We start from the raw sequence: 12,887 nt of genomic DNA on the forward strand, positions 1-12,887 counted from the left end.
GAGTTAAAACACCAGAATCCAAAGCCTTGTAAAAAGACTAAAAAAAACGTTCATTAAAAGTCCTTTCAGTAGAGAGGGATTCCAGCTCTCTCGAGCTCTTTCTCTTCGTTTGAGGAGTGAAACCAATTTATCTGTCCTGAGTCATTTAGACAATCTCAGGACAGCTGCCACACAGCCACCCTGCCACACAAACACCCTGCCACACATCCACCCTGCCACACAGCCGCCCTGCCACACAGCCACCCTACCACACATCCACCCTGCCACAGAGCCACCCTGCCACACAGCCGCCCTGCCACACATCCGCCCTGCCTGCCACACAGCCACCCTGCCACACAGCCACCCTGCCACACATCCGCCCTGCCACACAGCCACCCTGCCACACAGCCACCCTGCCACACATCCGCCCTGCCACACAGCCACCCTGCCACAGAGCCACCCTGCCACACATCCACCCTGCCACACAGCCACCCTGCCTCACAGCCACCCTGCCACACATCCGCCCTGCCACACAGCCGCCCTGCCACACAGCCAACCTGCCACACATTCGCCCTGCCACACAGCCACCCTGCCACACAGCCACCCTGCCACACATCCATTCTGCCACACAGCCACCCTGCAACACAACCACCCTGCCACAGAGCCACCCTGCCACACAACCACCCTGCCACACACACCCCTACGGACCAATCAGTGGAAAGCGTGAGGACGAGCGCAGCCACACCTGGGCTTGGGGAATACTTTGTGCATCTTGCTGCGCATGCTGACAAAACACTTGGGCTTTACAATTTGGCAAACAGGTTTCCCCTGCTGTGCTTTTTAGTGTCAGTTGTTTTTTTTTGTTTTTTTTTAAGTAGTGGCCAAAAAATGTAACTGAACATCATTAAAATGAGAAAAGGCACAGAATGCCTGCGTAAGCCTCTGTGGTTGTGAGTGAATGGATGAACTGCCTGCAGAACACGGAAGGGTAACTCCAAAGAACAGGGTGGATTAGGGGGAATCTCAAATGTATGCCCCCCCTCTCTCCCCCTTTCCTGTCAGCAGTGGCCGTAGAACAGCATCAATATGGACAAGTTGTTGAAACCTGGGAAGGTGGTGGTGGTCCTTGCTGGACGTTCGCTGGACACAAAGCTGTCATCGTCCAGAACATTCGACATCGACCTCTATCCCCGGTAAGGTCACCACAACCATGGGCAAAGAGAAGATCGCCAAGAGGTCCGAGATCAAGGCAGTTGTTAAAGTGCCCAACTACAGCCCCCTCATGCCCACTAGATACTCGGCGGACATTCCCCTGGACAAAACAGTTGTCACCAAGGATGTGTTCAGGGATGCTGCTCTGAAGCGCAAAGCCAGGCGGGAGGCCAAGGCCAAGATCGAGGAGCGATACGAGACGGGCGAGAACAAATGGCTCTTCCAGAAGCTCAGATTCTAAACTCTCCCCCCCCCCTCTCTCTCTCTGATTGAAAGTTGAACATGAGTGAAGCTGGGGGGGGGGGGGTCATATGTCAAGAAAGAAACAATGTTTTCCTGCATCCTGTCAGCCCAGAATGAAACATTTGACCGTCCGTGTTTTCACCTTAGTAACGCCACTAGTGAAGGTTTAAAGTAGCTATCGAAAACACTTGGATAGAAGGCTGTTTAACAAAACCTCCCGGAAGGTGAGGTTATTCAAACTCTGGGGAAACTCCAAAATCACGGCTTGTTGAAAGTATGAAAACTGGGTGTACTTTAAGACAAAATGCATGGTGATGCACAATTAATAAGTGGAATTTGCTCCTACGTTGATGCATTTTTTTAACTTACTGACTTCCGGTATCGACTGCAGCAGTCATACCAGTTTCCGGTTTGGTGGCGCGTGCTATTAACAATGGCATAATTTTCGCGATGCCTGCACGGTTTACCATGGATAAGTGTCAACCACATGCACACAACTGTCCACACACTTCCCCCAGCAAACGGGGGAAACGTTTCAAGTTGTACATATCGAGTTACGTCCACAATTCAGTCTGTCCGTCCATCCGTCCACTCATCCTCATAACTTGATATGTACAACTCGAAACGTGTCCCCCGTGTGCTGGTAGGTGCAGGGGGAAGTTAGTGGACTAGTTATGCGCAGAGCCAAGCGGGTTGTGTGATCCACCCTGAAGACATCAGAGGAAAAGACGTCTCATTGTATGTAATGGACTGGATATTACCCTCCGCAGAATAAGAGGCCTTGCGTTTGAATTTGCTGAGAGCTTTATTGAGAGATGGATGATGACGTTCAGACTGGGATGACGCACGTGCCCTTGCCCTCACACGCACCCTTTCTAAACTGTAGCTTTGCTCGGGGACAGGGCCACTTGCGCTGACAGTTCTTGATCCCTAAGAATCAATGGCTCAAACCAGGAGCCAGGAGGAAGGGGCAAGTCAGCACTCTTTCTCCCTCAGCCCCCCCTCTCTCTCTATCTCTCTCTCTCTCTCCTCTTTGTTTCCTTGCTCTCTCACAACATAGCACAAACAGCTGATCATACAATCAGAAATGGCAACTGCTTATCTAGTCGAGGACGAATGCTCCATGTCCCCATCCACTTGGGGTTCCTACACTCAAAGGGACTAATGATAGTCTCCCTCTACTGGTTATACGACAGTACTGCAGGCACAATGTCATATGGCAGTACAGTCTTTGATTTAAGTATTACATCGTCTGTCTGTATGTCATGGCGTAAGAGAAGACATGTAATGAGAGAGAAAGACAGAGACAGACAGACAGACAGACAGAAAGAGAGAGAGAGAGACCGACAGAGAGCTAGAGACAGACAGACATACAGAGAGAGACAGACAGACAGAGAGAGAGAGAGAGAGAGAGAGAGAGAGAGAGAGAGAGAGAGAGAGAGAGAGAGAGAGAGGTGGGAAATATGGACAAAAAGAACAGTTGGACAAGTCAGAATATTGGGGGAATATCTCGTGCCCCCTGGTCTCTTGAGGTAACAGGACACCCCAAAGTATTTGTATTTTTAACCTGTGCAAAACATAGCTTTCTAAATGCCATCATGTCAGCTTTCCATGTTCATGATAGATGGTTTGTCTTCCCCTGGCTCCAGGCATGGAGCAGGTCAGGCTCGGTGGAATTTTCCTCTCTGGCAACAGAATTCTTTTTTTTTTTGCCCCCCATATCCGTTTCCCTGATACACCCGTCAGCCCCCTCATACCTGTCTCTGGAATTTCTCCATCCATCCATATTACAGTCCTTAATGTGGCAGGCCGCTGCCCAGGCCTTTCCTGAGACGGAGGGGAGGAAAAGACATGCCAGCAGAATTGGCAGCACGGTGACCTGCGGAGAGCTGGGCCTCCAGCCGCCCCAGGAGGGGGTGGGGGATGTGTTTGTGGCACCTCCAGTTTAGTGGTAAAGGACTTCAGCTTAGAATCCCGCTACTGCGGGATGAGCTTCGAGTCCAGTGGCATGGAAGTGAATCGAATTGAAATGACATGAACTGAACTGAAATTCAATTTGAATCACGTTTATTCGTAGACCCCTGAATCAGGTTAGTCTCGGGGATTTACATTTCACCTGTGAGAAGCAACAGCAGTTGACCCCTCCCCTGTCTGTCCACCCTGAACCTAGATGAGGAAAATCTCCACAGAAAAGCTTTTTTAGCAAAACATCGGGAGAAAGCCGATGAAGAGCACTTAAAGGAGGGACCCCTCTGCCAGGACACACTATAGCTGCGAACAGGCATAAATCTGAGCACGACACAACTAAAGTGACCTGAAGCCAATTCTGTGCACAACTGCGGTCCACTGACTTCCGGTTTCTACTGCAGCGGTCCTACCAGTTTCTTGTTTGTTGGCGTGTTATCGGTCCACTGACTTCCGGTTTCTACTGCAGCGGTCCTACCAGTTTCTTGTTTGTTGGCGTGTTCTCGGTCCACTGACTTCCGGTTTCTACTGCAGCGGTCCTACCAGTTTCTTGTTTGTTGGCGTGTTATCGGTCCACTGACTTCCGGTTTCTACTGCAGCGGTCCTACCAGTTTCTTGTTTGTTGGCGTGTTATCGGTCCACTGACTTCCGGTTTCTACTGCAGCGGTCCTACCAGTTTCTTGTTTGTTGGCGTGTTCTCGGTCCACTGACTTCCGGTTTCTACTGCAGCGGTCCTACCAGCTTCTTGTTTGTTGGCGTGTTATCGGTCCACTGACTTCCGGTTTCTACTGCAGCGGTCCTACCAGTTTCTTGTTTGTTGGCGTGTTATTGACAGTGGTGTGGGAGTGCAGGAATGAGGAGACGGAGAGGTCGAGTCGAGTCCATTACCGTTTACTCGCCACACAAAGCAGCACCGATACAGCTCAACCTCTCCTTGCAACCAGCTGACCAACCGCTAGGATGCTGCACACCTGGTGACTCTACCCTCAATCGTGTGTCACCACAATGGCATATTTTTCGCGATGCCTGCAAGATTTACCACGGATAAATGTCAACGACATGCACACAACCGTCGACGAACGTTCACCTGCACCTACCAGCAAACGCCGTTGCGTGTTGTTCCGGTCTATTTACGCGCCAACGTCCGGAACTTCAACGCGCGCCATGGCGCCACGGAGGCGTAAACTAGCGTGTCTTGCTGTGTGTCATGTTTCCATCACTGCCGATCGGAGCTGGGGCCGATAAACACCCATGACTACGACGGAGTCACTTGTCCCGGGACTGAATGTCCATTGTAACCTTCCATCCATCCATTATCCAAACCGCCTGTCCTGCTCTGCTGAAGCCTATCCCAGCAGCAGTCACTGGGCGGCAGCCGGGGGAGACACCCTGGACAGGCTGCCAGACCATCACAGGGCCGAGACACACACACACACACACACACACACACACACACACACACACACACACACACACACACACACACACACACACACACACACACACACACACACACACACACACCTAAGGACAATCTAGTACGGAGCCCCCGGAGGAAACCCACCGCAGACACGGGGAGAACATGCAAACTCCTCACAGACGACGACCCGGGACGACCCCCAAGTTTGGACTACCCCGGGGCTCGAACCCAGGACCTTCTTGCTGGGAGGCGACCGCGCTAACCACTGCGCCACCGTGCCGCCGTGCCTGAAACCTTTCCCACTAAAGACAAAAGCCAGATGTTAGCGGGTGTTAGCGGATTTCTTTGTCCAGTGGGAAAGGGGCATATGAGAGGGAGGAAAGGCTGACAGGTAAACCGTAAAAGGAGGGGGGAACACTTAGAGAGATTAAACACAAAGGGATGAGTGAAGACTCTGCTTCATGTGTGTGTGTGTGTGTGTGTGTGTGTGTGTGTGTGTGCGCACGCGCACATGTTTGTGTGCATTTGTGTGCAAGCAACTGCACAGCGGAGGCCAGGACAGGGCATTGGATTGGTTTCAGGCCTTGCCTGGCAATCCATTATGGATTAGTGGTGGGCTGGCCCTGTTTTTATTATGTGTGGAATCTATCATTAATGGACATCTAGAGGACTTCATAGGTATTCAATGAGAAAAACATCACTCCACTGTCAGCACTAACACTGTTTGCCTCGGTGGCGCTCAGTGTTCTGGAACTAGGAAATGGTGTTTAACTACTATTATTGGGACAAAGAGTGATACTGGGCCCGGGATATTCCATTCATCACATAGTGACACCTGCGGGCATGCACTGATCTACCCCAGTGAATGGAATTAACCTGAGCATGTGCGTGCGTACGTGCATGTGTGCATTAGTGTATTCACATGATTGGACCAAATTAAACCCATTACAAAGAGAGACCAAGTACTGAATGAACAGTGAAAGAGATGATGGGGGAGACGGGGAAAGTGGAGGAATGACTTTAGACAGAACATTCGGAAGCACTGAGAACATTAATTTTCCCCTGGTAAGGCTTACTATGATCGATGATCTATGGTATGATAATGTGTGCAGGGACAAGGGCACCAACACAAAACAAATACCCACATGCGGTTATGCACGCACACACACACACACACACACACACACACACACACACACACACACAGACACATACACACACACACCGACAACAACATCATCATCAGCAGTCACTCGAAGTGAGTACGACTGTCTTCTCCGTTGGGTTGTCTGCTTGTGTGTCTTCAGATGGCTGTAGAGGCCGATCTGCAATCCACATACTTTGGTGCATGGTGGACAAGGGAAAGTGGTGGTGGTTGAGCCTTTATCAGCTCTCTCCTTGCCGTGCTGACTGTCGCTTTTTCTCAGTGGAGTTCCATGTCGTGACCTGCAGGTCCTTCCTGCACAGATTTCTTCCAGGAGCAGCTATCCAGTGCAATGTGTTCCCATTTGCTCGATGTGATGTGGAATTTCTTCAGACTGGTCTTGATATTGTCATTGAAATGTATCTTTTGCCCACCGGGAGCTCGCTGACCTTCCCTCAGCTGGGAGTACAGGATCTGTTTGGGGAGACGCGTGTTGGACATACAGATGACATGGCCTGTCCATCGGAGTTGGTGCTGCATTATTGTGGTGGTGATGCTAGTCATGTTGGCTTCTTCCAGAACATTGATGTTGGTGCATCTGTCCTTCCAGCTGATTCTCGAGATCTTTTGTAACGATCTTTGGTGGTATTGTTCCAGGGCTCTCAGGTGCCTGTTTTAGGTGGTCCATGACTCTGCTCCATACAGCAGTGTGGGGAGAACAACAGCTCCGTAGACCAGGAGGTTTACTTTTTGGGGCCATTACGTCTCGGTCTTCAAAGACTATTATCCTGAGTCTGGTGTACGAGCCACTGGCACAACTGATGTCATGGTTGACATGTCAGCTTTTGAGGAGAGAAGACTGCCGAGGAAGGGGAGGTGCTCAACGTTTTCAATAATTGTGTTGTCTACTTTTATGGTGGGCTGGGTAGATGGCTGGTTGGGTGGAGGTTGATATAGGACCTGGGTCTTCTTGATGTTTAATGCTAGACCCAGGGCTCTGTATGGCTTGGCAAAGGCATTCAGAATGTCCTGGATGTCTTCTGTTGAGTGGGCTGCGATGGCATTGTTGTCTGCATACTGAAGCTCCATGATGGTGGTGTTGCAGACTTTGCTCTTGGCCTTCAATTTCAATTTATTGAAATTTATTTATCTATTTATTATAATAGCCTTGAAGCTATTAAGGTTGAAGAGATTGCCGTCAGTTCTGTATAGGATTGTGATCCCCCATGGCAGCTCTTTGCCAATGAGGTGGAGTATGGCAGCAATAAAGACTGTAAAAAGCATGGGTGTGATGATGCATCCCTGTTTGACTCCTGTTTCCACAGTGAAGGGCTCTGACTCAGAGCTGCTGTTGCTGTGCGCTGTGACTGACATGATGTCATATAGAAACCTCAATATTCTGATGTATGTTAGGGCAGCCATATCTTGATAGTATGCTCCACAGAGCGTGGCAGTCTACTGGGTCAAATGCCTTTATCAGGTCTCTGAAGGCCATTTACAAAGGCTGCCTTTGCTCGTGGCATTTTTCCTGTAGTTGGCATGCTGTAAATAGCATGACTAGTGTACCTCTGTATGGGTGGAAGCCACACTGAGATTCTGGGAATACTTCCTCAGTAGCAGTCGGTTTGTGAGGACACAAGCGAGGACTTTCCCTGTTGTTGACAAGAGTGAGCTGCCCCTGTAGTTTCCATATTCTACCTTTTCCTCTTTTTTGAATATGGTCCCTATTAGAGTTTCACTAAGCTCTGAGGGAAGTTCTTTTTCCCAGACCTTGAGGAGAAGGGCGTGGAGGTGATACAGGAGCTCTGGTCCACCTTTCATTAAGATCTCAGCTGGGATCCCATCTGGACCAGCAGCCTTATTGCTCTTAAGGCTCCTGATGGCATCTTGAACATCTCTCATCGTGGGAGGTTCCCTAATGTCTTCTCTGATGGGACTCTGGGGAATATGGCTGGCAATGTCTGGTTCAGCTATGCATTTGCAGTTGAGAAGTTCCTGGAAGTACTCCTTCCATCAGGCATTAACGGACTCATCCGTCAGCAGCTTCTGCTTGTCCTTTCAGTGCAAGAGGTTTAAGCCACGGTTGTTTGAACCAGAGACAGCCTTAACAGTGCTGAAAAAGCCTCTGATGTCACCCAAGTTTGCCAGTCACTGGATTTCCAGAGCCTTTTCTGTCCACCAAGAGTTCTTAAACTCGCCCCTCTCTGCATGTCCACCTTGGCCCTGGAGAGAGCCACTCTTTTAGCCCTACAGATTACATCATTTTGCCAGGCACGAGAGGCTTCCTTTTCTTGGCGATGAGCTCTTTTACCTCTGTGTCATTCTCATCAAACCAGTCCTGGTGTTTTCTGGACTTGTACCCAAGGGTGTCAAGGATGGTGGATTTGAGCAGGCTCCAGTGCTTCTCGATGTCATTGGGATATTCCTGTTTCCCCAAGATAGGCCTGAAGTCGCTGCTGGGTGGCAATTTCATTCAGGCTTTCAAGGTTCCGTCTTGCCTGGATCTGTTTCTTTTGAACCCTCCTTCTCCTCTTGAGTTTGATGGACACCATGGAGCAGATGAGGCGATGATCTGTCCAACAGTAATCTGCATTGATTATGACCCTCCTGATGTTTATGTCACGGCAGTCCCTGATTCATACAATGGCATGGTCAAAGAGATGCCACTGTTTTGAGTGGGGGTGTCTCCAACATGTGTTAAATTTGTTTTTTTCTAGCAAAACGGAGTGTTAGTGATGGTGAGGTTGTACTGAACACATTTGCCAACTCCAGTGAAGTTAATGTTCCCGATGCCTTCCTTTCCTATAGTGCCCTTCCAAAGGTGTTGAGCCCGGCCGACCGTGGCGTTGAAGTCTTCTAGGAGAATAATCTTATCCTTCTTGGACAACCTTGACAATGTTGCGTCTAAGCAGGTGTAGAAGGTCTCTTTTAATTAATTTTCAGAGTCTAAAGTAAGGGCATCGGCACTCACAACTGTTGCCATCTGGTTGTTGGCAAGCACCAGAGGAAGGTCATGAGATGCTCACGGATACCCACAGGAAGTTCAGAGAGGTGGCTGATGATCTGGTCCCTGATGGCAAATTCAGTGCCATGGATTCTGGGCTCATCAGCAGCTTTTCCTTTCCAGAACAAAGTGTAGCCACCCTTCTCCTCCTTCATTTGTCCCTCGTATTCCCCGTCGGGTTTCAGAAAAGACAGCTATGTCAATCCGGCATCTCTTCGGTTCTCTAGCCATGATTGCGGTTTTCCTCTCCAATTTGTCACTGTGTGGACTATCCATCAGTGTGCGCACATTCTAGGCACCACAGCTCATGTTTCTATGTTTCTGACCATGTGTGGTGATCCCTCTGGACGCAGTAATCCAGTCAGGAGGTTTGAAGCAGGCTGTTTTTAGGGTTCCTTATCTAGCCCCTACCTAGTCCCTGGGTGGGGTGAGTAGAGTGGATCCTAAAGATGGCTGCTCAGTCATGGGTGCAACTACCGAAGGGTTCTTTCTACCTCGTTCCAAGAGCCCAGTGACTGAATCTAGCACCCACCACCTGATGTGTTGGCTCATGACTAGGGGCTTCCAGATCTCACTATCCTGCCCCCGTTGCCACTTGCCATAGGACATAATCCGGGATGTTTGGGTGGATTCCCTTTATGGAGGACGCCTGTTCGTGATTTTGTTTAACATGGGGAGACTGGTGCACAGACAGCCACCACATGGTCCTTGAAAGAGCTGGGTCAGGATCCAGTGGCATGGAGTCCAAGATGACTGGGGGCCCATTGCTGCTGTAGCCTTCATCTGCCTTCCCAGCCGTTGTGAGGCTTCCCTGAAGTCAGCCATCATCATCCACCTGTTCCACTTTTGAGGTTTTGGTTGGATTGTTCTTTGTCAGGGACCTCCCCCTTGACCTTACTGCCATGGGTGACCCTACCCGGAGAATAGCTCCAGACGGCAATAATCTCGGGATCTCAGGACCATGCAAGCCTCTCCACCATGACGAGTTGACAATCATCGGAGAAACACACACACACACACACACACACACACACACACACACACACACACACACACACACACACACACACACGTGTATGTAAACACACAAACAAACAAGAATCACAGTCTTAAATGTCATCAATTCTACAATTTAGGCCATGACTATTTCAGCAATGACACACACATACACACACACACACACACACACACACACACACACACACACACACACACACACACACACACACACACACACACACACACACACACACACATATATATATAGCGTTTTTTACGAAACCGTCAATGGTGTTGTGAGTGCTCGACTAATGAGGAGCGGAATATCAACACGGATACAGGAAAAAAGATTGCAATGCATAGCAGTACAGGCCTGTTTCGTGTGTCTCATACTCATCAGCTGCTAATGTTTTTCTTTCACAAAGAATCACACAGTTACGTTGCCCAGGGTAACGCCCCTAATTTCGGTTGTACAGCGACCAATCAGATGGGGAAACATTCAAATTATAACGACCAATGGGGTAGGTACTTATTGTAGTGATATAACGCCATGTATATACACTGGAACTACACTAGGTGTTATGTACTACCCAGACTGTTATTATGGTTACACCACTACCATGTATGGTTATTACTTCTGCCTACTGAGCCACGATTAAACCTGAGTTCTATAACCCGGTGTGGTCATTGATCCTCGACCAATACTACCCCAAGTATTACTTCATGGTGGCAGCGGTAAAGTACTCTCTATGAAGAATGAAGATAGACTGATAAAATTGTCCGTGGATAATTTCTGTCATCATTCAAGCAAGAGTGCGCCGGAGCTGAGCTAGCCGCAAAGCTAACTAGCTAGCTAGCAACAGGAGACGTCATGGCATCGCATCTACCGACGATGAATTGGTCAGACCCGGACCTGGGTGAGGCAATTTCACTGTATAAACAGAAAATGACTCTGTATTTAGAAGATGAAGAAATAAATGGCGCAGCTAAACAAGCTAGGAAAATATGTCATGGAATCGGAGATGAAGGATTAAAAAGACTGAACGCCAGTGGTCTCACCGATGATGAAAAGAAAAAGCCTGCCAAACTATGGGACTTCTTTGAAAAACAGCTAAAGTTGAACGTAAATTTCAGAATCCATAGACTGCAACTGATGCAACACAGACAGAAACCAGATGATAATATTGATGATTTTGTGACCAGAGCCAGAACACTAGCACAGAAATGTCAGTTTTCAGACGAAGAGCTTAACAAGCATATGATTGAGCTTATTATTGCGAGCACTCCCCATGATGCCCTGAGGAATGATCTATACAGCAAACCAAAAGGATATTCCTTAGCAGAGGTTCTGGCCGAGGGACGAAAATATGAAGCCCTGACAGCAGGCAATGAACAGTTAGACAAACTTAGCCTGTCACACAATGAGAGAATCCACGCTGTGGACAGGGGCCGCATATGTCGTAACTGTGGGAGAAGCCACAAACCACGTCGATGTCCTGCATATGATGATGAATGCAATGCGTGTGGTGCAAAAGGTCACTGGGAGCGGTGCTGCAGGAAGGCCAAACGAGAGCGCCAGGAACACTCCAGCCAGAGCAGGAGCGGGGGAAGTAAGTCCCACACACCACAAGACAAACAGCACAAGCGCAAAACCTATATAGACAAAAAGCAACAGAGCAGGACTTGCATACATGCTGTAGAGAGTAGCAGTGAAACAGACAGTGAGAACGAAAGTACTTACCAGAAACAGTTCCACTCCGTAACTATCAGTGAAAAGTGCATGCATAGCATAGACAGCAAGCCGGCCAGAGAGGAGGCGTACACAGTCCTGAAGGTGACACAACCTGACCTACCTGGTCGTGGATACACACTATGTCTGAAGATAGACACAGGTGCGTCAGGCAACACACTCCCATTGCGTACCTTCAAGCAGATGTACGGTGAAAATGCATGCACCCAGAAACGACTGAAAAAAACCAACAGGAGGCTATCTGCATACAGTGGTCACGCCATCCCCTGCCTAGGCACCATTGACATTCCATGCCAGTACAAAGAATCCAAATGGATCAATGCAAAGTTCTATGTTGTAGACGTACCAGGGCCAGCCATAGTTGGGCTGCCAACATGTGAACTGTTAAACCTAGTGACTGTCAATGTAGATGCAGTGACCGAGAAAGGACATGCAAACCAGAAAAAAAGTCAACACAAGACAGACAAAACCCAAAATGACCATATCTAACAGTGCAGACCTAAAGAGAGCATACCCAGACCAGTTTGACAAAATTGGCAACTTCAGTGGAAAGGCCAAGCTCTTCCTGAAAAAGGATGCTGAACCATTCATAGACCCACCACGTAAGTGCAGCATTCACATCAAAGACAAACTGAAAGATGAACTGAATAACCTAGTCGAACAACATGTGATAAGAAAAGTAGCACAGCACACAGACTGGTGCTCGAGTCTGGCATACAGCACAAAGAAAGACGGTTCCCTTCGCATATGCTTAGACCCCCAAAAGCTTAATGCCAGCCTTAGGAGATGCCCACACAAGATTCCTACTGTGGAGGAACTGAACCCGAAGTTTGCAAATGCAAAAATATTCAGCAAACTTGACGCAAAAGCTGGATATTGGTCAATACACCTAGAGGAAGAGTCACAACTGCTAACCACATTCCAACTCCATTTGGTAGATACTGCTGGAAACGTTTGCCATTTGGTCTCAGTGTCTCTCAAGATCTCTTCCAGGCAAAGATGGACCAAATCCTGGAGGGGCTCGACGATGTCATCAGCATAGCCGATGATATCGCAGTCGGAGCAAGCGAAGAGGAGCATGACAGGAACCTGACCAACCTGATGGAGAGAGCAGCCAAGACAGGTATTGTGTTCAACAGTGACAAGTGCACAATCAAACAGACAAGCATCT

The 12,887-nt window shown here is 48.8% G+C and overlaps 1 pseudogene; it reads left to right on the top strand.

Moving 5' to 3' along the window:
* Positions 1-1,065: 1,065 nt before the first annotated feature.
* LOC130107942 (60S ribosomal protein L27-like) lies at positions 1,066-1,432 on the top strand (annotated as a pseudogene).
* The last annotated feature ends 11,455 nt before the right edge of the window (positions 1,433-12,887 follow it).

This window comes from Lampris incognitus, chromosome 2, assembly GCF_029633865.1.
Source record: "Lampris incognitus isolate fLamInc1 chromosome 2, fLamInc1.hap2, whole genome shotgun sequence".
Classification (NCBI taxonomy): Eukaryota; Metazoa; Chordata; class Actinopteri; order Lampriformes; family Lampridae; genus Lampris; species Lampris incognitus.